Raw genomic sequence first — 26,828 nt, 5'->3', positions numbered from 1 at the left:
GATCCGTTATCTGGAAACCGATTATCCAGACAGCTCTGAATTACAGAAAGACTGTCTCCCATTATAATCAAATAATCCAAATGTTTCCCATTTCTGTGTAATAATAAAACAGTCGCTTGTACTTGATCCCAACTAAGATATAATTAATCCTTATTGGAAGCAAAACCAGTTTTAGTAGATGATTTATATTCTAATGGCCGTCTCCTAAGACTTTTCTCCATTCCGAGCCCATGGCCGGTCTGTTTGACGTCTATTCTTGATCCCCCTCTGAAGTATGGAAGGCAGTTCAAGCGGAAACAGCACAATTACACGCCACCTGCTATGCTAATGGCTTCATCTCGGCTCTTCTCGTTGACCCCCAGTGTGTGTGTCGGACTCTTATTTACCAGTAATCCCTTACGCTTTGCCCCTAATGTAAAAACAGTGCAGAGCATCTTAAGCCAAACACTGCCATTTGGGGCCCCCCATATTGTGCTGGTGTCATGTGATCACCACTGCGGCTGGTAGATCAACCTTCTAGTGAACCCCGAGACCGGAAGCTTCAGGTCTACTTATTAAAGGGACACAGTTTGAGCTTTATCAGATTTTAGGGGATGTATGGGCTGTGGGTCAGAAAATCATATTCCAGGGCATCTGCCGATGGTTCCTAGTAGGTTCTAGCCAGTGGTGTAACTACATATTACTGGGCCCCACAGCAAATTATTTTTCAGGCCCCAAAAATGTCTAGAGGTTGACTTGTTTTACCAATATTTATTCAAAATTGTATATGAATTAGGGCCGAATGGGACCCCTATACCCCTTGGGCCCCCCTTACTCTATAGTTACACCCCTGGTTCTAGCCCTGTTTGTTTTCTGAGATGCAGAATACAGGGGAAAGCATATGTCCTCCCAATACCATGATCTTTAAAGGGTGGTTCACCGTTAAAGGTGAAGGAAAGTGTACCGAAGCAGTTTATTGTCAGCCACAATAACGCAAGCTATAACACTATTTATTCTGTAGAATGCTTTACCATACCTGAGTAAACTGCTCTAGAACCTCTGTTTGTTTAGGATAGCAGCTGCCATATTAGCTTGGTGTGACATCACTTCCTGCCTGAGTCTCTCCCTGCTCACTCATAGGTCTGGGCTCAGATTACAGTAGAGAAGGGAGGGGGGGGAAGAGGAGCAGACTGAGCATGCTCAAGCCCAAGCCCTGGATGTTTAAGATGAAAACAGGAAGTCTGATACAGAAGCCCATGAGTACACAATAGAAGGAAAGAAATGTGGTGTTTCTTTTGACAGAAGACTCAGAGCAACATTACTTTGAGGGTTTACTGGTATATTTATATAGACCTTTCTGATAAAGCTTACTTAGTTTTTTTCCTCTTCTCCTTTAAATTAACTTTTAGTATGTTATAGAATGGCCAATTCTAAGCAACTTTTTTAAAATTATATTCCTTTTTTTCTTCTTTCTGGCTTTCATACGGGGGGGTCCATCTAAAAATTATTATTATTCCAGTCTCTTATTCAAATCAGAGCATGGTTGCTGGGGTAATTTGGACCCTAGCAACCAGATTCTTGAAATTGCAAACTGGAGAGCTGCTGAATAAAGAGCTAAATGCCTCAAAAAGCACAAATAATACAGAATGAAAACCAATTGCAAATTGTCTCACGATGTCACTCTCTACTAGGGATGGGCGAATTGTTTCGCCGCCACTAGTCGTTTGGAGATTCGGGGAGATTCAGATGCCCTGCGAAAAATCGCCTCTTCTTCGGGTGACTAATGCCCGAACTGCCTTCCCGCCGGCTAGAATCGAAATCGCCTGTGGGATGGCACTGGAAACAATTTGTTTTCCAAAGTCGCCCGAAGATGCCTCACGAGGAAACTTCGGGCGACTTCAGAAAACGAATCAATCATAATGCCATTCCGCCGGCAGTTTGGGGAGATTAGTCGCCCGAAGAAGAGGCAATTTGTCTCCCAGAATCTCCACTTCTGCAATGGCAGCTGGAATGGTTACGAGTTGTTTGATAGGCTTGAGATTGCTGAGTTATCTGCTCCTTGAATTCTTCTCAATCCCAAGCTTCTTATTTCTAAATCAGGAAACAAGGTCAGTAGCCGTCAGATCCCAAACTGGAGGAAAAGAGGCTGCTGTGCCCCCACTGATCAACCTCATTATGTGCCTCTCTGTTTGGTCTTGCTGTTGTTTGATGGCTAACAGGATTCCAGCCATGTTGGTGGTCCCTGCTTGATTCCTATCTGTGTCACAGAGCCCCCTGAACAAAGGAATTAAAGGAGATATTTATCACACTGAATCCGGCTTTGGGCGCAGTGTTTATCCTTTTTAGTGAAAGCGGATTATGCAAGGGGGGACCTCGGAGCCACATTCATCGGCAGGGAATTAAGTGTCGGTGTTTATTTATTATAGGGGTATAGGGCAATGCTCAAAGCAGGGGTCCAAAGTTAAAAAAAATAAGGGCAACTAATACCGAATTTTAAATCCCTGACAAATATTTAATTAGGGATTCCCCGAATCCCTCCGTTGGGGATTTGGCCAGGATTCGACCTTTTTCAGCAGGATTCGGATTCGGTCGAATCCTTCTGCCCGGCCCGAATCCTAATTTGCATATGCAAATTAGGGGCAGGGAGGGAAATCGTTTAACTTTTTGTCACAAAACAAGGAAGTAAAAAATGTTTTCCCCTTCCGACCCCTAATTTGCATAAGAAAATTAGGATTTGATTCGGTATTCAGCCGAATCTTTCGCAAAGGATTCGGGGCCGAATCCAAAATAGCAGATTCGGTGCATCCCTAATTTAATTTGTTGTGTAGCTGGGCATCACATCTATGTTTTTTAAGAAGAGCGGAGAAACACGCTCAGATTCAGGGAGATTAGCTGCCCGGCGGCAAAACTCCTCTTCTTTGGGGCGACTAATCTCCCCGAACTGCCGGCTAGAATGTAAATCGCAACGGGGTGGCTCGGAGTGGTTCGTTTTCCGAAGTCGCCCGAATTTGACTCACAAGGAAATGTTGGGCGACTTTGGAAAACAAAGAGCTCCGAGTGCCACCCCGCCGGTGATTTACATTCTAGCCGGCGGGAAAGGCAGTTCGGGGAGATTAGTCGCCCTGAAGAAGAGGAGATTTGTCGCAGGGTGACTAATCTCCCAGAATCTGAGCGTGTGTCTCTGCCCTTAGAGTCTGTGCCTGTTTATTAATGTTAATGATATATAGGTCTCTCCATGTCCGATATTGTACAGTAAGGGCAGGCATTTCTTGCTGCATTGGAAGCACCGGAACTGGGACACTTCCAGAACTAGGCAGCGGCACTAGAGTTGATGGAAAGAGCATGTAAACCCTGCTCCATGTGCATCTTTGCCATAAAAGAAGATTAGGGGGGCTATTTATCAAACTGTGTAAAATGGGGCAAAAAGTGGTGTCTGTGTTTTATTATTACACAGAAAAAGGAATTTATTTTTAAAAATGTGGATTATTTGGATAAAATGGAGCTTTCTGGATAACGGATCCCCTATTTGCACCACCCAGCTGCCATATTTATGCCATTATCTGACACCACTTCAGACCTGGCAAAGCCTATTAATGTCAGTGGGTAGAATTTAAGCTGTAGATTAACAAAAGCTGTTTTTCTATAGCCACTTCTTTTAATGGCGGAATGTTTAAATTGTTTGCCAAAAATAGACGGCCTTTCAATTTATTTATTTATTTTTGCCCCCCTTCGTTTATGTCAAGGGTGCACTGACAGCGAGTAAAACAGAATATTTATTTGCAACGGGTGAGTGTAAAATCCTATAAATAAAATAAAGGGAAAATAAAGGGTAAATGGTTGTAGGTTGCGCCATTATGGGGGGAGACTGACAGGAACGGTCTATCTGTACGCGGGGGGGGGGGGAGACAGTTCTAATTATCTGAAGTCAGGACTGACCGCTCCAGCATGCCAACGAGGAGGATTAGGTAAAGTGGGCAAAGATGTATAAATCCCTTGCTGAATCTTCACTGTAGGATTAAGCTTGTGTGAAATCTTCCCCAGTCAGTAATTTCACACTCCAGGAACAAAACCGAGCGCAGCTTTGCTGCATCCAAATCTCATTTTAATAACGTGTTTTCCTCCACCTCACACACTGAATTCATTCCTGGGAGATAAGGGAAATAAAGCGCCTTTCATGCCAAGTTCTGACATGGTTTAGGGCCCCCCGCAGGCTCAGGCAGGTGCAGCCAGGAGTCTGATGAAAGATGTCACTTTCCAGCGAGAGTGGAGCAGTTCAGACTGGAGCCAGTGGGTGATGATGGAGATGGTAGAGTATGGTGTTGACAGCTGGGCAGGATGGAGGCAGTAGGTAGTGATGGAGGCAGCAGAGATAGTGATGGAGGCAGCGGGTAGTGATGGAGACGGTAGAGTATGATATTGACAGCAGTGCAGGATGGAGGCAGTAGGTAGTGATGGAGGCAGCAGACATAATGATGGAGGCAGCGGGTAGTGATGGAGACGGTAGAGTATGATATTGACAGCAGTGCAGGATGGAGGCAGTAGGTAGTGATGGAGGCAGCAGAGATAGTGATGGAGGCAGCGGGTAGTGATGGAGACGGTAGAGTATGATATTGACAGCAGTGCAGGATGGAGGCAGTAGGTAGTGATGGAGGCAGCAGACATAATGATGGAGGCAGCGGGTAGTGATGGAAGCAGCCGTTAATGGTGGTGACAGCAGGTAATGATGGAGGTGGCATGATGGAGATGGTAGAGTATGATGTTGATAGCAGGGCAGGATGGAGGCAGCGAGTAATGATGTAGACTAGAGTATTATGAGAACAGCAGGGCAAGATGGAGTTAACAGTATGAAGAAGACCACAGGGCAAGGTGGAGACAGTAGAGAATGATGATGAGGATGGTGACAGCAGGAAGGATGGGAAGGTGACAGTAGGGCAGAATGGGAAAACACCTGTTGTTCCGCCTCCAAATTAAAGGGCAAATCCACCCTAAAAAAGGTGTGTTTTGCATTTATCTCTTAGAAGGTCAGTGCTCTTTGATCATGCTGTGCATTGGCAACAAGCAACCTGGTCATTCCAGAGGGCTAGTGTGACTACTGCCAAGCACTGGTCTAGACCCGGGGAGCACCGACTGGCACTGACACGTTTATTCCTTCCGGCTCTGATTTCTTTTTTGACTTTCTTACCCTGTATAAGTAACATATGGTTAGAATTAGCCTTCCTCACTCAAGGCCCAGGCACGACCCAGGCCAAACAGCGATAAGAGAACCAGCTAGACTGTTTAATCACCTTTAAGTGCCATAGATCAAATCAATGCATGGTTGTTAGGGTAATTTAGACCCTAGCAGCCAGACTGATGAAATTACAAACTGGAGATCTGCTGAATAAAAAGCTAAATAACTCAAAAACCACATATAATAAAAAATTAAAACCGATTGCAAATTGTCTCAGAATATCCCTCTCTACATCATACTAACAGTTAATTTAAAGGTGAACAACACCCTTTTATATGGGAAGGAATGAGGAGTGAGCATTTTATTTTCACTTTGCTAAATTAAAACCATTAGAATATTTTTTGTTTATCCGCTTACGATTTATTCATGGCTCGGCCGATATCCACAACTTGGATTTCCAAGAACTGTTTATTGTGGAGGGGCACAAAAAAAAAAAGCCTATTGGCGCCGAAAGCGCTTTCTCCAAGCCACTTCTTCTTGAATGATATTTGCGGTCAAATTCTTACGGTGTTGTCAAGAGCCCTGTCGAGAGCGTCGCAGCACAGAAGAAGAGATTCTAATTTGTCAGCACGGGGTGAAGAAGAGAGGAGCTTGTCATCAAACAGAAAGGGGAATTAGATCATTGTGAGAGGCTGACAAGCTGCCGCCCCGGAGAATGGGCTTTAGCCCTGAATTCCTGATGAGACGGGGAGGTGGGATGAAAGAAGAGCTGTCTCGGCCCTGACACTGCTGCCTTGTACATAGAACCTCACCCCTATAAAATTATGGAATGTCCCAGAGGGTATTAGCCTGCCAGCTCTCATCTGTGTTATAGAATCTGCCACCATGGTTGGACTTGGGGGGGATTATTGGATGGATATAGTGCCAGATGCGCCCGGGCTATTTTTATAGAGGTGTGACACGTTCCCATTAGAGGTGAAAGCGGAGCCACTTGTACAGGTAAAAAAAAAATCTTAATTTTTAACAATTTAAGGGCATCTAATGTTGCCTAATAAATGCCAAGTTATATAGAACATTGCGGGTAATTAATTAAAAATTCTTTATTCTGTTTCAAACCATTATTATAGAGTCCTCTGACTTCTAATATCCTTATCATTTACAGTAGGAGGTACATTATCCCTTATAATACATGAGTGATACTCAGAGTTCCCTGTATAACTCAGCCGGCAGCCTTGTGCCTTTATATGGTCACAGAACCCCTCAGTGACTTCTAATATCCTTATCATTTACAGTAGGGGGTACATTATCCCTTATTATACATGAGTGATACTCAAAGTTCCCTGTATAACTCAGCCTGCAGCCTTGTGCCTTTATATGGTCACAGAACCCCTCAGTGACTTCTAATATCCTTATCATTTACAGTAGGAGGTACATTAACCCTTATAATACATGAGTGATACTCAGAGTTCCCTGTATAACTCAGCCTGCAGCCTTGTGCCTTTATATGGTCACAGAACAACCCCTCAGTGACTTCTAATATCCTTATCATTTACAGTAGGGGGTACATTATCCCTTATAATACATGAGTGATACTCAGAGTTCCCTGTATAACTCAGCCTGCAGCCTTGTGTCTTTATATGGTCACAGAACAACCCCTCAGTGACTTCTAATATCCTTATCATTTACAGTAGGGGGTATATTATCCCTTATAATACATGAGAATTCCCTTTATAAATTAATGAATAGTATGTTCCCTGCTCTGGCTGTGTGCAATTGTTTTTATACCCCCGATGCTGTGAATTTGCTCGGATGCGGTGTTCCTGCTGCCTTTGAAAAGTCCGTAACAAAATACTGTCGGCTGTGAGAACTCGATCCAGTCCCATAGATTTTCTGTTTTATTTAAGATGAAGGTTTGTTGTGATCAGTTTCAGAAATGTAAAAAATAAAGACAGATGACATTCGCCGGTGCTGCAATGTGATTAAGGAGCCAATGCAGCCGTTTGATTTAATACAAATGGAGGTTCCTGCCTGTTACACAGTCTCCGGCTTCCTCAGCAGCAGATTAGTCCGTGTCAGAGGAGCTGCACTAGGACAGTCTCTGGAGGATCTTCCGGCCTTACATTTCATTTATAGATTAATTACTTCTATTTCTGATGTCCATGAGAACCACAGGTGAGACACTTCTCTTTCTAACTGTAATTTATGTTGAAATACTGCTGCCAGTTTGCTCAGTAGCTGCATTCTTATTGTTTAACCTATCACAAGGATCCAATGCTAAGTCTGTCTTTCTCTGTACAGACTATGAGCAAATTTAGGGACTCTTCCTGCTGAATTGTGCTTAGTACAGGGAATACCTATGCTGCCATAGTTTTATGGGATCTCTCTGTACAGACTATGAGCAAACTTAGGGGACTGTTCCTGCTGAATTGTGCTTAGTACAGGGGAATACCTATGCTGCCATAGTTTTATGGGATCTCTCTGTACAGACTATGAGCAAACTTAGGGACTGTTCCTGCTGAATTGTGCTTAGTACAGGGGAATACCTATGCTGCCATAGTTTTATGGGATCTCTCTGTACAGACTATGAGCAAACTTAGGGACTGTTCCTGCTGAATTGTGCTTAGTACAGGGGAATACCTATGCTGCCATAGTTTTATGGGATCTCTCTGTACAGACTATGAGCAAATTTAGGGACTGTTCCTGCTGAATTGTGCTTAGTACAGGGGAATACCTATGCTGCCATAGTTTTATGGTATCTCTCTGTACAGACTATGAGCAAACTTAGGGGGACTGTTCCTGCTGAATTGTGCTTAGTACAGGGGAATACCTATGCTGCCATAGTTTTATGGGATCTCTCTGTACAGACTATGAGCAAACTTAGGAGGCTGTTCCTGCTGAATTGTGCTTAATACAGGGGAATATCTATGTTGCCATGGTTTTATGGGATCACACCATACAGGCTATGAGCAAACTTATAATATATTCCTGCTGAATTGTGCTTAGTACAGAGGAATACCTATGCTGCCATAGTTTTATGGGATCTCTCTGTACAGACTATGAGCACACTTAGGGGCTGTTCCTGCTGAATTGTGCTTAGTACAGGGGAATACCTATGCTGCCCTAGTTTTAAGGGATCTCTCTGTACAGGCTATTGGCAAACTTAGGGGGCTGTTCCTGCTGAATTGTGCTTATTACAGAGGAATATCTATACTGCCATAGTTTAGGAAGCATTGGAATCACTTTGTTTTTCCTTTTATTAAAGGAATAATGTAATCGTTTTGAAAACCATAAATTTGCCTCTTAGCATCTTGTTTCCCACATTTCTTTATGTACAGAGATAAAACATCCTAAATATGGGGTCTTTCTGGGGTTTTCTGAAAAGTAATACCCAATAAGTACATGAAAATGAAAATAATGCATAGAAATGTTTATGGCTTCAGAACATTTTGTGCGCTTTAAGATCCCCCTACAAGTAAGTTGGCCCCAGAAAACCGTATGTCTTTTGGAAAATGCATATCAAGAACAAACGGTTAATCTGGCCTATAGGACCCAAGATGACAGTTGGAGGCAGGAAGTGAGGACATCTGTAGATATGTAGTTTCCACGCATCTGTGTTTGTTCTGGACCCCTGGAGTTATCACACCCTAAGGGCCACTCTTTTCCTCGGCAAATTGAACATTGGTGCAGATCATAGAATTCCTGATGTATGGCCGGCAGGTGGCTAAAGGACAAGGAAAGGCACTACCCAGTATTTTATTTTGGAAACACTCCCCTCACTGACCCCTGTTCCTGGCAGCTGGGTTGCCCACAAAATGCCCTAGGTGGGAAAGGGAACTAGTTTGCCCCCCGTTCTGCCAAGTTAGTGTTGCAGGTGCTTTGGTGACACTTTGGCTTCCAGGAAAATAACACATAATATGGCATTGGCATTTCTTCCCCTTTAATTCTGCACTGATATTACAACAGAGCTGGGGAGCGCATGGTTCCTACACACAACAGATTAGTAAAGTAACAACGGGAGAATCAGAGGAGATGTGTGCGTGTCTTTCTGCCTTTGCTGCTTGTTCTGAGGAACCTTCCCTACACTCAGGCCTGTCTCTGTAATAATTACCCCAATGATCCCATACAGCTGCCAGGTGGCTTTAAGCCCCGTGGCTTTTATAGGAGCACGAATTCTGTTCCAATTTATTCCTTGTTACTTCAGTTACAGATGTCGGAATATCACTGGGAAACAATATGAGGAGAGATTGGCTGCCTGGGAAGGAGGGGCAGTGTATAGTTTATTGTGTACCCAGAACATTTCTTATCTGTATATTTGTATTTATACATATGGGAAGGAGGTGCCATATTGTTTCCCTTAGACAGTACAGTATGAGGGTATAGCTTATTGTGTGCCCAGAACATTCCTTCTCTGTATATTTGTATTTATATATATATGGGAAGGAGGTGCCATATTGATTCCCTTAGACAGTACAGTATGAGGGTATAGCTTATTATGTGCCCAGAACATTCCTTCTATGTATATTTGTATTTATACATATGGGAAGGAGGTGCCATATTGATTCCCTTAGACAGTACAGTATGAGAGTTTAGCTTATTGTGTGCCCAGAACATTCCTTCTCTGTATATTTGTATTTATACATATGGGAAGGAGGTGCCATATTGATTCCCTTAGACAGTACAGTATGAGGGTATAGCTTATTGTGTGCCCAGAACATTCCTTCTCTGTAAATTTGTATTTATACATATGGGAAGGAGGTGCCATATTGTTTCCCTTAGACAGTACAGTATGAGGGTATAGCTTATTGTGTGCCCAGAACATTCCTTCTCTGTATATTTGTATTTATACATATGGGAAGGAGGTGCCATATTGTGTCCCTTAGACAGTACAGTATGAGGGTATAGCTTATTGTGTGCCCAGAACATTCCTTCTCTGTATATTTGTATTTATACAGTATTTCTGGTTCTACAGAACTAGGCCAGTTATCATTTATTGATATCACTTAACTTTCTAGCCAGTTTCACAAAATCATGTAAACATTAAATAAACCCAACAGGCTGGTTTTGCTTCCAATAAGGATTAATTATATCTTAGTTGGGATCAAGTACAAGCTACTGTTTTATTATTACACAGAAAAAGGAAATCATTTGTAAAAATTTGGATTATTATTGTATTATGTCTGTACAGCTCTGTGGAATACATCAGCACTATATAAACAAGGATTACAAGACAATAGGTTGACATGTTAATAAATTAATTTTACATATATGGGATCCCTTTATGTGGAGTGCTTGGGACCTGCCAATTTCCTGATAAAGGGATAACATCAGAATAAGTTCACCTTTACATTAACTTTTAATATATTATAGAGTTGTTAAGTCTAAGCTTTTCAATTGGTCCTTTTTTATCTGTTTAGTTTTTGAATTATTTGCCATTTTCTTCTGACTCTTTCCAGCTTTCAAATGGAGGGGTCAGTGACCCCCATCTAAAAACAAATGCTCTGTAAGGCTACGCATTTATTGTCACGGCTACTTTTTTTTTATTGTTTCATCTTTCAGGCCTCTCCTATTCATATTCCAGTCTCTTTCTCAAATCAATGACTGGTTGCTAGGGTAATTTGGACCCTAGCAACCAGATGGCTGAAATTGCAAACTGGAGAGCTGCTGAATAAAAAGCTAAATAAGTCAAAAACCACTAATAATAAAAAATGAAAACAAATTGCAAAAAAAAGTGGGTTATTTGCTAAAAATTTAATCTATGGAAGACCGGAGCTTTGAGAATTTCGGATGAACGGATATAGGATCCAATACCTGTACGTGAAAGTATTACATGTTTGGGATTATAAAAGCTTATCTTTATAGAACATTTATTTCCTATTTATGTAATATTAAGCTCCCATGTATGTTTTTAGCCATATTTAGGCTTTATTGGTGATTTATAAGGGCCAGATCCCCAGTGGAGCTAATCCTTGGATTAACCTTTAGAGCGGATTAAAGAGACCCCTCTGAACTATCATTATATAAATGCACCGCTGCATCCACAGCAAAAATCTGAGCACCCTAATTGCGCCTCATCTCCTGATCTTCATAATGAGGGAAGGAGATTTGCCTTGGAGCCCTCAGTCTGCCAAACAAAAGGCCCTTAATTAGCTCCTACTTGTTTTAGATTTCATTCTCATAAGGGAAACATAAGGTCCTGTTCTTAAAAGACACTGAAAACAAAGATTGAGCTGTCTAGGGAAATGTAATGGGGAATGCTGTGGCTTACAGTCATAATGTATTGTGCCTAAGGGAAACAATATGTCACCTCCTTCCCATATGTATAAATACAAATATACAGAGAAGGAATGTTCTGGGCACACAATAAGCTATACCCTCATACTGTACTGTCTAAGGGAAACAATATGGCACCTCCTTCCCATATGTATAAATACAAATATACAGAGAAGGAATGTTCTGGGCACACAATAAGCTATACCCTCATACTGTACTGTCTAAGGGAAACAATATGACACCTCCTTCCCATATGTATAAATACAAATATACAGAGAAGGAATGTTCTGGGCACACAATAAGCTATACCCTCATACTGTACTGTCTAAGGGAAACAATATGGCACCTCCTTCCCATATGTATAAATACAAATATACAGAGAAGGAATGTTCTGGGCACACAATAAGCTGTACCCTCATACTGTACTGTCTAAGGGAATCAATATGGCACCTCCTTCCCATATGTATAAATACAAATATACAGAGAAGGAATGTTCTGGGCACACAATAAGCTATACCCTCATACTGTACTGTCTAAGGGAAACAATATGACACCTCCTTCCCATATGTATAAATACAAATATACAGAGAAGGAATGTTCTGGGCACACAATAAGCTATACCCTCATACTGTACTGTCTAAGGGAAACAATATGGCACCTCCTTCCCATATGTATAAATACAAATATACAGAGAAGGAATGTTCTAGGCACACAATAAGCTATACCCTCATACTGTACTGTCTATGGGAAACAATATGGCACCTCCTTCCCATATGTATAAATACAAATATACAGGGAAGGAATGTTCTGGGCACACAATAAGCTATACCCTCATACTGTACTGTCTAAGGGAAACAATATGGCACCTCCTTCCCATATGTATAAATACAAATATACAGAGAAGGAATGTTCTGGGCACACAATAAGCTATACGCTCATACTGTACTGTCTAAGGGAAACAATATGGTACCTCCTTCCCATATGTATAAATACAAATATACAGAGAAGGAGTGTTCTGGCACATTATAAGCTATACCTTCATTGCAGCTCGTTATGTACAGGTATGAGACCTGTTATCCAGAATACTCGGGACCTGGGGCTTTCCGAATAACGGGTCTATCCGTAATTTGGATCTTCCCACCTGAAGTCTACTAGAAAATCATATAAACATGAAATAAACCCAATAGGCTGGTTTTGCTTCCAATAAGGATTAATTATATATCTATATATAGTTGGGATCAAGTACAAGCGACTGTTTTATTATTACACAGAAAAAGGAAATCATTTTTTAAAATTTGGATTATTTGATTATAATGGAGTCTATGGGAGACGGCCTTTCCGTAATTCGGAACTTTCTGGATAACTGGTTTCTGGATAACGGATCCCATACCTGTATAATGAAAAATAAAGGAGATAGCTGCACCCTTAAATCGAAAATAATTGGGCACACTCAACTGCATAACCTATATAGTACAGTGCTGGAAATGTTGTCCTTAACATTTACTAATATTTCCCCTGCAGTCATTTTGCATAAATTTCATTTTCCGAATGTGCCGCGGGTGGCCCTTGCCTTGGCTTCAACGTCTGCCACATGAAGAATAGGAAACATAATTAACGTGCCCTGTGTACCTGTTGCACTTGGATATGGATCGGGGCTCACACTTGTTTTTTTCACACCAAATAAACCTTGGTGTCACTTCTCTAGAGGAAGTCGCCAGTCTGTAATAACTGCCTGTTCTACTGTCTGTGCTCCAGGGGAAGCTGAGAGCGATCATGTCAGATTGTGCAGAGATGATTGCAGGAGTCGCGTTGCTAGGGGTGCATAGTTACTGGTGCTGGGGACCTGTGCCAATGAGGCGATTTGAGAAACTCAAAATGCTGGTCCTGGTAATAAACGTAAGAGCCGCATTTCCGGTTTTCAAACTTTTAAGGGATTCTGTCATGATTTTTATGGTGTAGTTTTTATGTCTAAATGACACTGTTTACACTGCAAATAATTCACTCTACAATATAAAATTTAATTCCTGAACCAACATGTGTATTTTTTAGCTGTAATATTGGTGTGTAGGTGCATCTCAGGTCATTTTGCCTGGGCATGTGCTTTCAGAAAGAGCCAGCACTTTAGGATGGAAATGCTTTCTGGCAGGCTGTTGTTTCTCCTACTCAATGTAACTGAATGTGTCTCAGTGGGACTTGGATTTTACTATTGAGTGTTGTTCTTAGATCTACCAGGCAGCTGTTATCTTGTGTTAGGGAGCTGCTCTCTGGTTACCTTCCCATTGTTCTGTTGTTAGGCTGCTGGGCTGCAGTACAGCAGTAAAGAGTGACTGAAGTTTATCAGAGCACAAGTCCCATGACTGGGGGCTCCTGAGAAACTGACAGTTTCAGTGCAGAATTCTGCTGCAGCAGCACTATTAACTGATGCATTTTGAATTTTTTTTTTCCCATTTAGCCAGACTCTCCCTGGTCCCCCTTCTACTCCAAAAAGATGTGTGTGTGTGGGGGGGGGCATCAACGTTTTTTCCGACGCTGGTGCCCATTTTGACGCTGGCTGACATTTCGCGAATTCCGCAGGAAAATCATGGTGAAACAGGACAAATACGCCCATCACTAGTACTGTTACAAAGCTTTCCATAAATGTGGCAGAAACAGGCCAGACATTTCCTTCTGCAACTGGAAGAATTACAATGGTTAGAGAGATGTAGCAGCACAAGAACAGCTTGACCAATCTCTTTAAAAGGGTGGTTCACCTTTAAGTTATCTTGTAGTATAATACAGAATGGCTAATTTTAAAACACTTTTCAATTGGCCTTCATTATTTCTCTTTGATTGTCTTGGAATTAATTACTTTCTTCTTCTGACTCTTTCCAGTTTTCAATTGAGGGTCACTGACCCCATCTATCAAAAAACAAATGCTCTATAAGGCTACAAATGTATTGTTATTGCTACTTTTTATTACTGATCCTTCTATTCAGGCCTCTCCTATTCATATTCCAGTCTCTTAATCAAATCAATGCATGGTTGCTAGGGGGATTTGGACCCTAGCAACCAGATACAGAAACTGGAGAGCTGCTGAATAAAAAGCTAAATAACTCAAAAACCACAAATAATAAAAAATGAAAACCAATTGCAACTTTTCTCAGAATATCACTCTCTACATCATACTAAAAGAATCCACCAGTCACCTGAAGGCCTACGTTTAGGGTTTTCTCCGATTGCTGTAAATTGATGATGGATAATGCGTCCACTGTGCCGTGGCTTTCGGGGGATCCTTGAAAGAATCGTGGCTCTCGAAGGACCTGAACTCTAAATGTCCAAGAACAGGGGGGGGGGGGGGAAATCAGCATTAAGGACACATTTCTTTATATTTAGGGTTGGGTTTATAAATAGCTGAAAGCAGAAATTCCTCGTCTGCATATGAAGATTATAAATATATATGTATATGTCAGCATTGCATTATGGATCCCTAAGGCCATACAGTAATTGACATTAGCCGGTTCCACTTAAGATTCTGGGAGTGAGCACATCCAATAAAAAGTGTGATAAATGCTCCTGGTAAAAAACAGTTACTCAGCGCAACCAACTGGTTGTGCAGCTAATGATGGGAATTATTTATATACCAGAAACATGCTGAATTCCCCCGTGCCAAGAATCTCAGCAATGCCTTGTGGATCTTATTCAGAGCTTCCCTTAAAGCTAAAAATGGTTTATTCTTCTGTGATGCCAAGTGTGCGCTGTGCATCCTGGGAAATGTAGTTCTCAATTGCTTCAATTTGGTGCATGTGATTCTAGAACACAGAATCTTGCAGATAGTCTTTTTTTTTTGGGAACAGAAATATCCTTTCCAAAGAAGGACCTCACAAGAGAAGCACAATAAGCAGCAGTTTATATTCGCTGCACTGCTGGTTTAGACTCCTGAAACTATTTAGCAGAAGAGCTGGAGGAGAGCTGTCTCCACTACATTGTTTCAATAGACAGATACTGTTTAATATACATTTAATATAAAATTGTTTAGAATGACAATTTCTTTCCTTGTGCAAAAAAATTAAAAATTGGGATGTGTTCTCCTTTAAGTTATAACAGGCAGATAGAGATTTAACGGCAGTTGCACTAGTAATACAGTTTAAGTTCTTTTTTCGGTCATTTTCATCTTTAAAGTTCCAAGCCGATCGCTATGGAAATCAAACAATCCATTTTTCCTATAGCAGTAATTTAGCTCTGGGCCGTTGGTTCTCCTTTTAGAAGGTTTAATTCAATCGTTGCCGGTTCTGATAGCCTGTTATTTGGGCAAATGAAACCCAGATGCAGAATTGAATGTACTGTACTGTGACTATATTCCATGCTCTGGGGGATACAATGAAAGGAATTAGAATAGATTGGCCGATAGTTGGGGACAATGTGGTTCCTGCTGTGTTCTGAATTGCTCTTGGCTACGGATAACGAGGCTACAAATCCCACAATCCTGGGCATGGTTAAACACGACCAACTGCATAAATATTGTGTCTTTAATGGTGACCAGTTCTCCCTCGCCTGTCTCTTGACCCAGAATGTCACACTTAATGGGGTTGTTCACCTTAAAATGAATTTTTAGTTCAACATAGAGAATCCCATTCTGAGACAATATGCAATTGGTCTTAATTATTTAGCATTCGTTCAGCAGTTCTCTAGTTTGGAATATCGGTAGCTATCGGGTTATAGATAGAAAGGTAAGTAAAAAAAAAAAAAACACAACAACAATAAAATTGTAGCCTCAGAGCAATCGTTTTTGTTGCTGCTGGGGTCAGTGACCCCCCCCCCCAAAGAAAGATGCAGAAGAGGAAGGAAAATAATATAAAAACGTACCATAAATTACAAATGGAGACCAATCGCAATCTTGCTAAGAATAGGCCATTCTGGAACATACGAAGGGGGTTATTTACTAAACTATGAATGCAAAAATCATGAAAAATTTGTAATTTTTTTTAAAATAAATTCTGACTTTTAAAAAAAAAAAAAAAAAATCACATTTTTCATAATTTATTAAACCCCGAGGATGGAAAAATCCGAACCAGAAAATCCGGCATTTCAGAGGTTCCTGTCGAGGTTGCATGTCAATGGGAGAAGAAGTCCCAATGATTTTTTGATGTGCGCTGGGTTTCATGAAATACTAGGGAGGACCGAATCCAATATTTTGGATTCGGCCGAACCCCCAAATCCTTTGTGAAAGATTCAGCCGAATACCAAACTGAATCCGAACACCTTCCCGGGTGAGAAGGGGAAAACATTTTCTACTTCCTTTTTTTGTGACAAAAAAGTAACTCAATTTCCCTCCCTGCCCCCAATTTGCATATGCGAATTAGAATTCGGCCAGGCACAAGGATTAGGCCAAATCTGAATCCCGAATCCCGAACCGAATCCTGGATTCGGTGCATCCCTATGAAATACCCCGAAGTTTTCAGGAAAAAAGCATAAGAAATCTGAGTTTTTTTCGATGAAAAACTCCTAAAAAAAAATTGTGGAAAAATCTGAATAAATCGTGAAAATCTGAGGTAAAATCTGAAAAAATTGTGAAAATCAGATTTCTTTTCCCAGAAAAGCAAATTTTTGGGAAAATGTAATAATAAATAATCGTTACAAAATCCGAGTGGATTTGATTGGAGTTTGTAGCAGAAAATATTGAGATCAATTCGGACTTTAATAAATAACCCCCTAAAAGTTAACCTGAAGGTGAACCACCCCTTGATGGCAATTTCGCTGTCTGCCAATCGGTGTTCAGCTTTTGTTCAGGCTTGCATGATTTCCGATTGGAAACTACATTGTTAATGATATATATTCTACAGTACAGGTATGGGATCTGTTATCCGGAAACATGTTATCCAGAAAGCTCAGAATTATAGAAAGGCTGTCTCCCATAGACTCCATTTTATCCAAATTTTTTTAAAATGATTTCCTTTTTCCCTGTAAAGGTATGGGATCTGTTATCCAGAATGCTCAGGACCTGGGGCTTTCCGGATAATGGATCTTTTCGTAATTTAGATCTTCATAAATTAAGCCTAATAGAAAATCATATAAACATTAAATAAATCAAAGACTGTTTTTGCCTTCAATAAGGATTAATTATATCTTAGTTGGGATCAAGTACAAGCGACTGTTTTATGATTACAGAGAAAAGGGAAATAGTTTTTTACAATTTGGACTATTTGGATAAAATGAAGTCTATGGGAGACAACCTTTCCGTAATCTGGAGTTTTCTGGATAACAGGTCCCTTATTTAATATTTACATGATTTTCTATTAGACTTTAGGTATTTAGATCTAAATTACGTAAAAATCGGTTATCTGGAAAACCCCAGTTTCCAAGCATTCTGGATAACAGGTCCCATACCTGTATTTGGCAAATCACAGATTGGTTGACCTCTCCTCTAATCAGGAGATGCTCAGATCTGTTAGGGGCTACACCCTGGGCAGCGATCAACCCTCCTTTGCTCACCTGTACTATGGCCCCCACCAACTGCCAGCTTTAGGAAGAAGCTTGAGCATAGCCCTGAGAGGCGACCCGGTGTGCCTGACGCATACAGTAGGAGCTCCCTAATCCCCAAACATTTGAGGCCAACAAACCGAAAATAAACACAGATTATGTCGCTATGGAGGGGATTAGGAGACAAACTGGTATCTACCCATGGGACATGGAACCTACTTGTCATTAGCAGGACTAAAGGAGAACTAAAGCTTAACTAAAGAAGTAGCTAGAAATGTTGTACATTATGTTTTGTGCTTCTGCACCAGCCCAAGGCAACCACAGCCCTTTAGCAGTAAAGATCTGTGTCTCCAAAGATGCCCCAGTAGCTCCCCATCTTCTTTTCTGATGATTCACTGCACATGCTCTGTGCTGCTGTCACTTACTGAGCTTAGGGACCCACTCACAATATACAGTACACATAGAATAGAAATGTCACAATATAAGGCTGATTAGTAATTAATACAGATAATTACTACATGGCAGCACAGAAACCAGTGCAATTAGCATCAGAATTTAATAATCAGCAAACCTGTAGCATCAGCTTATATTACAGCCAGGGAAGCTCATTTTCTGGTGGATAATTAGTGACGAGCCCTAAGCTTAGCTTCTCAACAGCCAATCAGAGCCCACTGAGCATGTGAGTGTCACAGACACTTTCCAAGATGGTGACCCCCTGTGACAAGTTTGAAGTCCTGGATCATTGCTGCTATTGACAAGCTGAAACTTTAGCCTCGTGCAATAAGTTCACTATATAAAATATGCCATTTTTAGCCATATGGATTTGTAGGGTTTAGTTCTCCTTTAAGCAGACCTCGGCTTCAATACTAAGATGTATGGCAGCTCCTTACTACAAAGACACTGGCTGTTAAATATATCTACCAAATAATTACAAGAGGGAAGAAGTAAATTAAGTGTAGGGTACATTGGGTGGACCTATAGACTTGTCCTCCTGTCTTTCCACCTTTCCATCCCATATTACTGAGAATGACACCATTTCAGGGTATGATGTCACTAGTGAGGGCAAGCTCAGGATATGTTGGGGCCCTAAAATGAATTGGCTGTGAGGCCCAGTAACATCTAGTTATGCCACTGGTCCCGTACCTACGGCAGCACCATCCTTTAATACAGCCCTGCCCACTACCCGCCATGAAACTACAAGTGACCTCATCACAGGGCAGAAGAGGAGCAAAAGAAGCTGATGTTGTATCCACGTAATAGTAGATCTCTACCTCTATTTATAAAGTTATATTTTTAGCAGAGCAGCAGTTGCAACCAACAGTGCAGCCTGATATTTGTTCAAATGGAAACTGTCTGTTACCATTAGTGGCAGGTGGATTTTAGGCCATTCAGGCACCATCTATGCCAGGAGAATTGTGTGCCCAGAACATTCCTTCTCTGTATATTTGTATTTATACATATGGGAAGGAGATGCCATATTGATTCCCTTAGACAATACAGTATGAGGGTATAGCTTATTGTGTGCCCAGAACATTCCTTCCCTGTATATTTGTATTTATACATATGGGAAGGAGGTGCCATATTGTTTCCCTTAGACAGTACAGTATGAGGGTATAGCTTATTGTGTGCCCAGAACATTCCTTCTCTGTATATTTGTATTTATACATATGGGAAGGAGGTGCCATATTGTTTCCCTTAGACAGTACAGTATGAGGGTATAGCTTATTGTGTGCCCAGAACATTCCTTCTCTGTATATTTGTATTTATACATATGGGAAGGAGGTGCCATATTGTTTCCCTTAGACAGTACAGTATGAGGGTATAGCTTATTGTGTGCCCAGAACATTCCTTCTCTGTATATTTGTATTTATACATATGGGAAGGAGGTGCCATATTGTTTCCCTTAGACAGTACAGTATGAGGGTATAGCTTATTGTGTGCCCAGAACATTCCTTCTCTGTATATTTGTATTTATACATATGGGAAGGAGGTGCCATATTGATTCCCTTAGACAGTACAGTATGAGGGTATAGCTTATTGTGTGCCCAGAACATTCCTTCTCTGTATATTTGTATTTATACACATGGGAAAGAGGTGCCATATTGATTCCTTTCCCTTCAGCAGTGAATTCAGATTCCACTTGCAGAAATCACCCTTTGTTCATTATTTCTTTTTCTGCTATGTTTGGATTTCTGGCCAGCTCTCCATCATGCTAGGACTTGGCTCCTGAGCCCCTGCTTTTCATGATGTGATTAATACCGGGGCTTTCTGGCCAAATCATTGATGGCAGCAGTGGGAAACATTAAGGAGAAGCAAATGAGATTGACTGCAGAGAAAAACAACCTTATATTTCCCCCGTGTAAATGCTCAGCCTGCTCCTGAGAGATAAATTCACTAACAAAACACACTGATCCGCTGATTGTGCCACTCGGGGTCGGTGGATTTGCTAAGGAAATCCTTTCATTGAGAAGCAAAGCTTAGATACAATTCAGGCTCCCGAGAATGTGCCCTTGGAAAAATCTGATTTAAGTTGTTTTTATCTCAGGCTGGAGATTTCCTGCACTTCCACCCTGTTCTTTAACTTGAAGAGATGGGGTGACTTAGCTGGGTGTTACCCCAATGTTTCTATATATCTGTAACCTTGTTATGAGCTAAGGGGGCCCAGCCTGAAGGCCAGTTAGGGGGAGATTTGGAGTGAGTGTTTATTTGTACCCTGGGTACCCCTGGAACTATAGCAGGGTGACTGTTACCCCAATGTTTCTATATATCTGTAACCTTGTTATGAGCTAAGGGGGCCCAGTCTGAAGGCCAGTTAGGGGGAGATTTGGGGTGAGTACTTATTTGTACCATGGCTACCCCTGGAACTATAGCAGGGTGACTGTTACCCCAATGTTTCTATATATCTGTAACCTTGTTATGAGCTAAGGGGGCCCAGTCTGAAGGCCAGTTAGGGGGAGATTTGGGGTGAGTGCTTATTTGTGCCCTGGGTATCCCTGGAACTATAGCAGGGTGACTGTTACCCCAATGTTTCTATATATCTGTAACCTTGTTATGAGCTAAGGGGGCCCAGTCTGAAGGTCAGTTAGGAGGAGATTTGGGGTGAGTGCTTATTTGTGCCCTGGGTACCCCTGGAACTATAGCAGGGTGACTGTTACCCCAATGTTTCTATATATATGTAACCTTGTTATGAGCTAAGGGGGCCCAGTCTGAAGGTCAGTTAGGGGGAGATTTGGGGTGAGTGCTTATTTGTGCCCTGGGTACCCCTGGAACTATAGCAGGGTGACTGTTACCCCAATGTTTCTATATATCTGTAACCTTGTTATGCGCTAAGGGCCCAGCCTGAAGGCCAGTTAGGGGGAGATTTGGGGTGAGTGTTTATTTGTGCCCTGGGTACCCCTGGAACTATAGCAGGTGACTGTTACTCCAATGTTTCTATATATCTGTAACCTTGTTATGCGCTAAGGGGGCCCAGCCTGAAAGCCAGTTAGGGGCAGATTTGGGCCATGAGTACCCCTGGAACTATGGGTGTGTATAGTCATTGGCCATAGACTAGGTTGAGGAGGAGACTTACTAGGTCTTTATTTAGGGTAATAATGGTACTCAACTTTGCAGCCAAGATTGCAACCCTTTCCAGAGAGACATAAAACATACACCGCTTGTGCAGAGAACTTATGTTCTAAGTCAGGGGTCAGCAACCTTTACAATCAAAAGAGCCATTTTGCCCCCTCTTCCACTAAAGAAAAATAGTCTGGAGCCGCAAACCATAACCCAACTTATAAACATTTAAAAGTTTTAACCTTTTTTTAATTTTAACTGTTACAACAACAGAATACAACAAACAGAAGTGCAGTGTATGTGTAGGCTTACTTTGAAATAAATTAAACACTGAATAGCCCTATTAAATGCTAGTGTTCTCATCTGTGACTTCTGTTTCTGAAGCTCCATGCTGATCTTCCTTCTCTTGTCTTGAGTGTGTGACCGCAATAAGGACCATGAGGAATCATCTTGCTGCGGCTCGGTCTTGCCTGTCACTCGTGAGACGTCTATACACACTCAAGAAGCCGCCTGCAGGTGTGAGGGCTGTATAGACAGGAAAGGCAAAGCCGCAAGACCGAGCCACAGCAAGCAGGCTGAAGAGCCGCATGAGGCTCCGGAGCCGCGGGTTGCCTACCCCTGTACTAAGTGGATCCAATTTCTTGTTGGTACTTCCGTTGGGAAAAACATGGCTGCCCATTGCTTGCTGAAGCACAGTAAAGGTCATATCTATAGGAAAGTTATTAGCATTGGTATTTATGTATTTGTGAATAACATAACCTGCTTTTCGATCTGAAGCCATTTTAGCTGTAGTGTTTCTTTAACAGCTGGCGTGCAATGAGAACATTGGCGGTATAGGGGAGGTGTCTGTGTTTGTGTATATATGTGTATGCTTAATCCCTTGTGAATTAAATCATCTAATACCTGGAATAGAGAAAATCCTTCTAATCTCACTTCTGAATGATCCGTAGAAGGGGATGAGTGAAAATACTTGACGTAGAGAGGTTAGCGCGGCGTCGCTTCGGGAATTACTGATAAAAAGATATTGTTCTATCGCCTTGGCTTCTGAACACTGGAATTTTATTCATGTTAAATGCGATGAGAAAAAACAAAAGGTGAGATATTCATCTGTAGCAAGTCTCCTTCCGTTGTGTTTTGTAAAGGGGGATTTATGTGTAATACATTGGTAAATATATCTGTATGAAAGGTGGAAGGAATGACAGTTATAGTATATAGATCTATAGTAACAGTGGGATAATAGTCTCTGGGAAGGGAGTGTGACTGTGGGATAGCAGGTATAGTAGGGAGAGATGGTGCCTATAGTAACAGTGGATAATAGTCTCTGGGAAGGGAGTGTGACTGTGGGATAGCAGGTATAGTAGGGAGAGATGGTGCCTATAGTAACAGTGGATAATAGTCTCTGGGAAGGGAGTGTGACTGTGGGATAGCAGGTATAGTAGGGAGAGATGATGTCTATAGTAACAGTGGGATAATAGTCTCTGGGAAGGGAGTGTGACTGTGGGATAGCAGGTATAGTAGGGAGAGATGATGTCTATAGTAACAGTGGGATAATAGTCTCTGGGAAGGGAGTGTGACTGTGGGATAGCAGGTATAGTAGGTAGAGATGGTGTCTATAGTAACAGTGGATAATAGTCTCTGGGAAGGGAGTGTGACTGTGGGATAGCAGGTATAGTAGGGAGAGATGGTGTCTATAGTAACAGTGGATAATAGTCTCTGGGAAGGGAGTGTGACTGTGGGATAGCAGGTATAGTAGGGAGAGATGGTGTCTATAGTAATAGTGGATAATAGTCTCTGGGAAGGGAGTGTGACTGTGGGATAGCAGGTATAGTAGGGAGAGATGGTGTCTATAGTAACAGTGGATAATAGTCTCTGTATGACTGAGTATGACTGTCGCCTCTGGGGTTGCCATTTATTTTAAATTTAATGAAGATCATTTGTATCAGGCGGAATCTATTGGGGGTGGCAGATTTTCATTAGCGGCAATCTCCGGCTTGAAACTTTATTTGCCGAAATGCCAACTTGTTTTTTTTTTTTTTTTTAGTTAAAGGAAAATGTCGGAGACACTTTATATCTTTGAACATAAAAGGAAATGTTTGACATATACTGAATGCATGTATTTGTTATTGGTACTAATATACCAGCCCAAGGCCAGCATAACCCTTTAAGAGGGATTTATAAAATCATTTTTGTTCCCAGACAGGAAGTAGAGACAGCCACACCCAGACAGGAAGTAGAGCAGCTGCACCCAGACAGGAAGTAGAGCAGCTGCACCCAGACAGGAAGTAGAGCAGCTGCACCCAGACAGGAAGTAGAGCAGCTGCACCCAGACAGGAAGTAGAGCAGCTGCACCCAGACAGGAAGTAGAGCAGCTGCACCCAGACAGGAAGTAGAGCAGCTGCACCCAGACAGGAAGTAGAGCAGCGGCACCCAGACAGGAAGTAGAGCAGCGGCACCCAGACAGGAAGTAGAGCAGCGGCACCCAGACAGGAAGTAGAGCAGCGGCACCCAGACAGGAAGTAGAGCAGCTGCACCCAGACGGGAAGTAGCGACCGCCGCACCCAGACGGGAAGTAGCGACCGCCGCACCCAGACGGGAAGTAGCGACCGCCGCACCCAGACGGGAAGTAGCGACCGCCGCACCCAGACGGGAAGTAGCGACCGCCGCACCCAGACGGGAAGTAGCGAAAGCTGCACCCAGATGGGAAGTAGAGACAGTCTCATCCAGGCGGGAAGTAGAGACTGCTGTACGCAGCGGGTAAGTAGAGACAGACGTACCCAGACGGGAAGTAGAGACAGTCTCATCCAGGCGGGAAGTAGAGACAGCCGTACCCAGATGGGAAGTAGAGATAGCTGTTCCCAGACGGGAAGTAGAGACAGCCGTTCCCAGACGGGAAGTAGAGACAGTCTCATACAGGCGGGAAGTAGAGACAGCCGTACCCAAACGGGAAGTAGAGACAGTCTCACCCGGGCTGTAAGTAGAGACAGTCTCATCCAGATGGGAAGTAGAGACAGTCTAATCCAGATGGGAAGTAGAGACACTTTTTCACCTAAGATCGCATTGTCTTCAAATAAATCTTAGTAATTTGATGACCTTATCCTTTTAAAGCTCTTCTCTTTATCTAGTAAACGAATGGTCATTGCTGAGTCGGATCAATAGCATAACCTTTCCTTTGCTTTAATAATGCAACAACAATTCTCTTCCCTCCAGATTTCTGATGCCCACCTCCCTATGAAGTTGCAGGACCTCTCTGCAATGTCTCCGTGACCGACTGCCGACTTCTGTAAGTACTAAATCCTCTTTGTCCCAACCCGTCTTGCAACTGTACTTCAAGTAAATGTCTTTGTCCGTCTGTTCATGCCGAAAACATATAATGTCTGGCTGGACAAGCATTAGCTAGGTGTTTTCAACTTTTACAATCTTTGCACTGCTGTTTCTGACGCCTGAAAAATGTAGCAGAAGCCAGACAGAAGTGCTCCCTGAATAAGCACTAGTGGGTGCACTCTTGTGCTTCTGTTCAGGGTCTTTGTGTGTGTCTGTGTGTGTATGTGTGTGTGTGTACAGTATATATATATATATATATATACACATAATGTTGATAGGATATTCTATTCTGGGGAGACTATGAATCATATTGTTGGCTGTTGTTTTTATTTCCCAGACACTGGAGCCCTGGCACAGAGTGCGGGTATAATTTACACAAGATGATTAAGTATTCTCTGAATATGCAATAGATCAGCAATTAAATGCTAGTTTTCTATTCATCGGATTCCACCACCTTATGTTCTAAAAAAAAAAAAAAAAAATAATAGTTTATTGATCTCAGGTTGATGTCTTTTAAAACAGGCTGTTCTGATTTAGGCAGCCATCCATTTCTCTGTATTGCCATTCAGCTGAGATTCTAGCTATCTGTATAACAGAGCATTCTGTCCCAGTAGCTGCACAGATCCTATCTGATCCCCATTGTAAGCAGCAGTCCTGTCCTGCTTTATGGCAGCTGAGATTCTAGCTATCTGTATAACAGAGCATTCTGTCCCAGTGGCTGCACAGATCCTATCTGATCCCCATTGTAAGCAGCAGTCCTGTCCTGCTTTATGGCTGAGATTCTAGCTATCTGTATAACAGAGCATTCTGTCCCAGTGGCTGCACAGATCCTTTCTGATCCCCATTGTAAGCAGCAGTCCTGTCCTGCTTTATGGCAGCTGAAATTCTAGCTATCTGTATAACAGAGCGTTCTGTCCCAGTGGCTGCACAGATCTTATCTGATCCCCAATGTAAGCAGCAGTCCAGCCCTGCTTTATGGCAGCTGAGATTCTAGCTATCTGTATAACAGAACATTCTGTCCCAGTGGCTGCACAGATCCTATCTGATCCCCATTGTAAGCAGCAGTCCTGCCCTGCTTTATGGCTGAGATTCTAGCTATCTGTATAACAGAACATTCTGTCCCAGTGGCTGCACAGATCCTATCTGATCCCCATTGTAAGCAGCAGTCCTGTCCTGCTTTATGGCAGCTGAGATTCTAGCTATCTGTATAACAGAGCATTCTGTCCCAGTGGCTGCACAGATCCTTTCTGATCCCCATTGTAAGCAGCAGTCCTGTCCTGCTTTATGGCAGCTGAGATTCTAGCTATCTGTATAACAGAACATTCTGTCCCAGTGGCTGCACAGATCCTATCTGATCCCCATTGTAAGCAGCAGTCCTGCCCTGCTTTATGGCAGCTGAGATTCTAGCTACCTGTATAACAGAGCATTTTGTCTTATTTTTACATCACTGCTGTCACAATTCAGTCCCAGCAATGGGAATTCTATTGCTTTAGAGTTATGTTGTAGCAGACGTTTCCTTCTTTCAGAAGACTGTCCATTCTTTATTGGCTTCCATTAACGCTAAAGAAAAGCAGGAATCGTAACTGTTAGAAATGTTTCTTTTTTCCCCCATCTCTTTTTTTAACATCATAACCTTTATTGCAAGATTGAACATGACATACAGTTGTACATACCGACAGTGTATTTATGGTATTAAACATTTTGCAAAGTACATTCAATTTGCGAAACTAATTTAGCCTGTTGTCATTTGCATGTCATATTTATATCAATGTACACATAACGTGTGAAACAGATACAGTTACTATAAAACATCATCAATCAACTAAAATGGGAGTCCGTGGTTTGTAACCTCTCACAGTGGGGGTTTTAACGGGTAAAGAGCCGTTTCATGTCTACTTATCTACTAGGAAGAGGGCCAGTTTCCCCATATTAAGTCAAATTTTCCAGAGGAGGCTCTTTTAGTGAACAAATATTGCATCCTATCAATGTAGAGCTTCATTTGTTCCAACCAACCTTTGTGAGTCGGGGCCACCGGATTTTTCCATCCCATTGTTATATGTCTGCGAGCCTGGAAAAG

The 26,828-nt window shown here is 42.0% G+C and overlaps 1 protein-coding gene across 2 annotated transcripts in view; it reads left to right on the top strand.

The window, feature by feature from the left end:
• Positions 1-26,828, top strand: part of sulf2.L (sulfatase 2 L homeolog) — a 143,647-nt gene that overhangs the window by 28,956 nt on the left and 87,863 nt on the right. For both annotated transcript variants that reach the window (XM_041575710.1, XM_041575711.1), the window contains exon 2: positions 24,638-24,710. The gene's annotated coding sequence lies outside the window, so the exon portion shown is untranslated. The remainder of the gene's footprint in view (positions 1-24,637; positions 24,711-26,828) is intronic.

The sequence above is a fragment of the Xenopus laevis genome, chromosome 9_10L (assembly GCF_017654675.1).
Source record: "Xenopus laevis strain J_2021 chromosome 9_10L, Xenopus_laevis_v10.1, whole genome shotgun sequence".
In the NCBI taxonomy this organism is placed as follows: Eukaryota; Metazoa; Chordata; class Amphibia; order Anura; family Pipidae; genus Xenopus; species Xenopus laevis.
The sequence above is the reverse complement of the archived record's forward strand: the minus strand, read 5'-3'. Positions and strand labels throughout refer to the sequence as shown.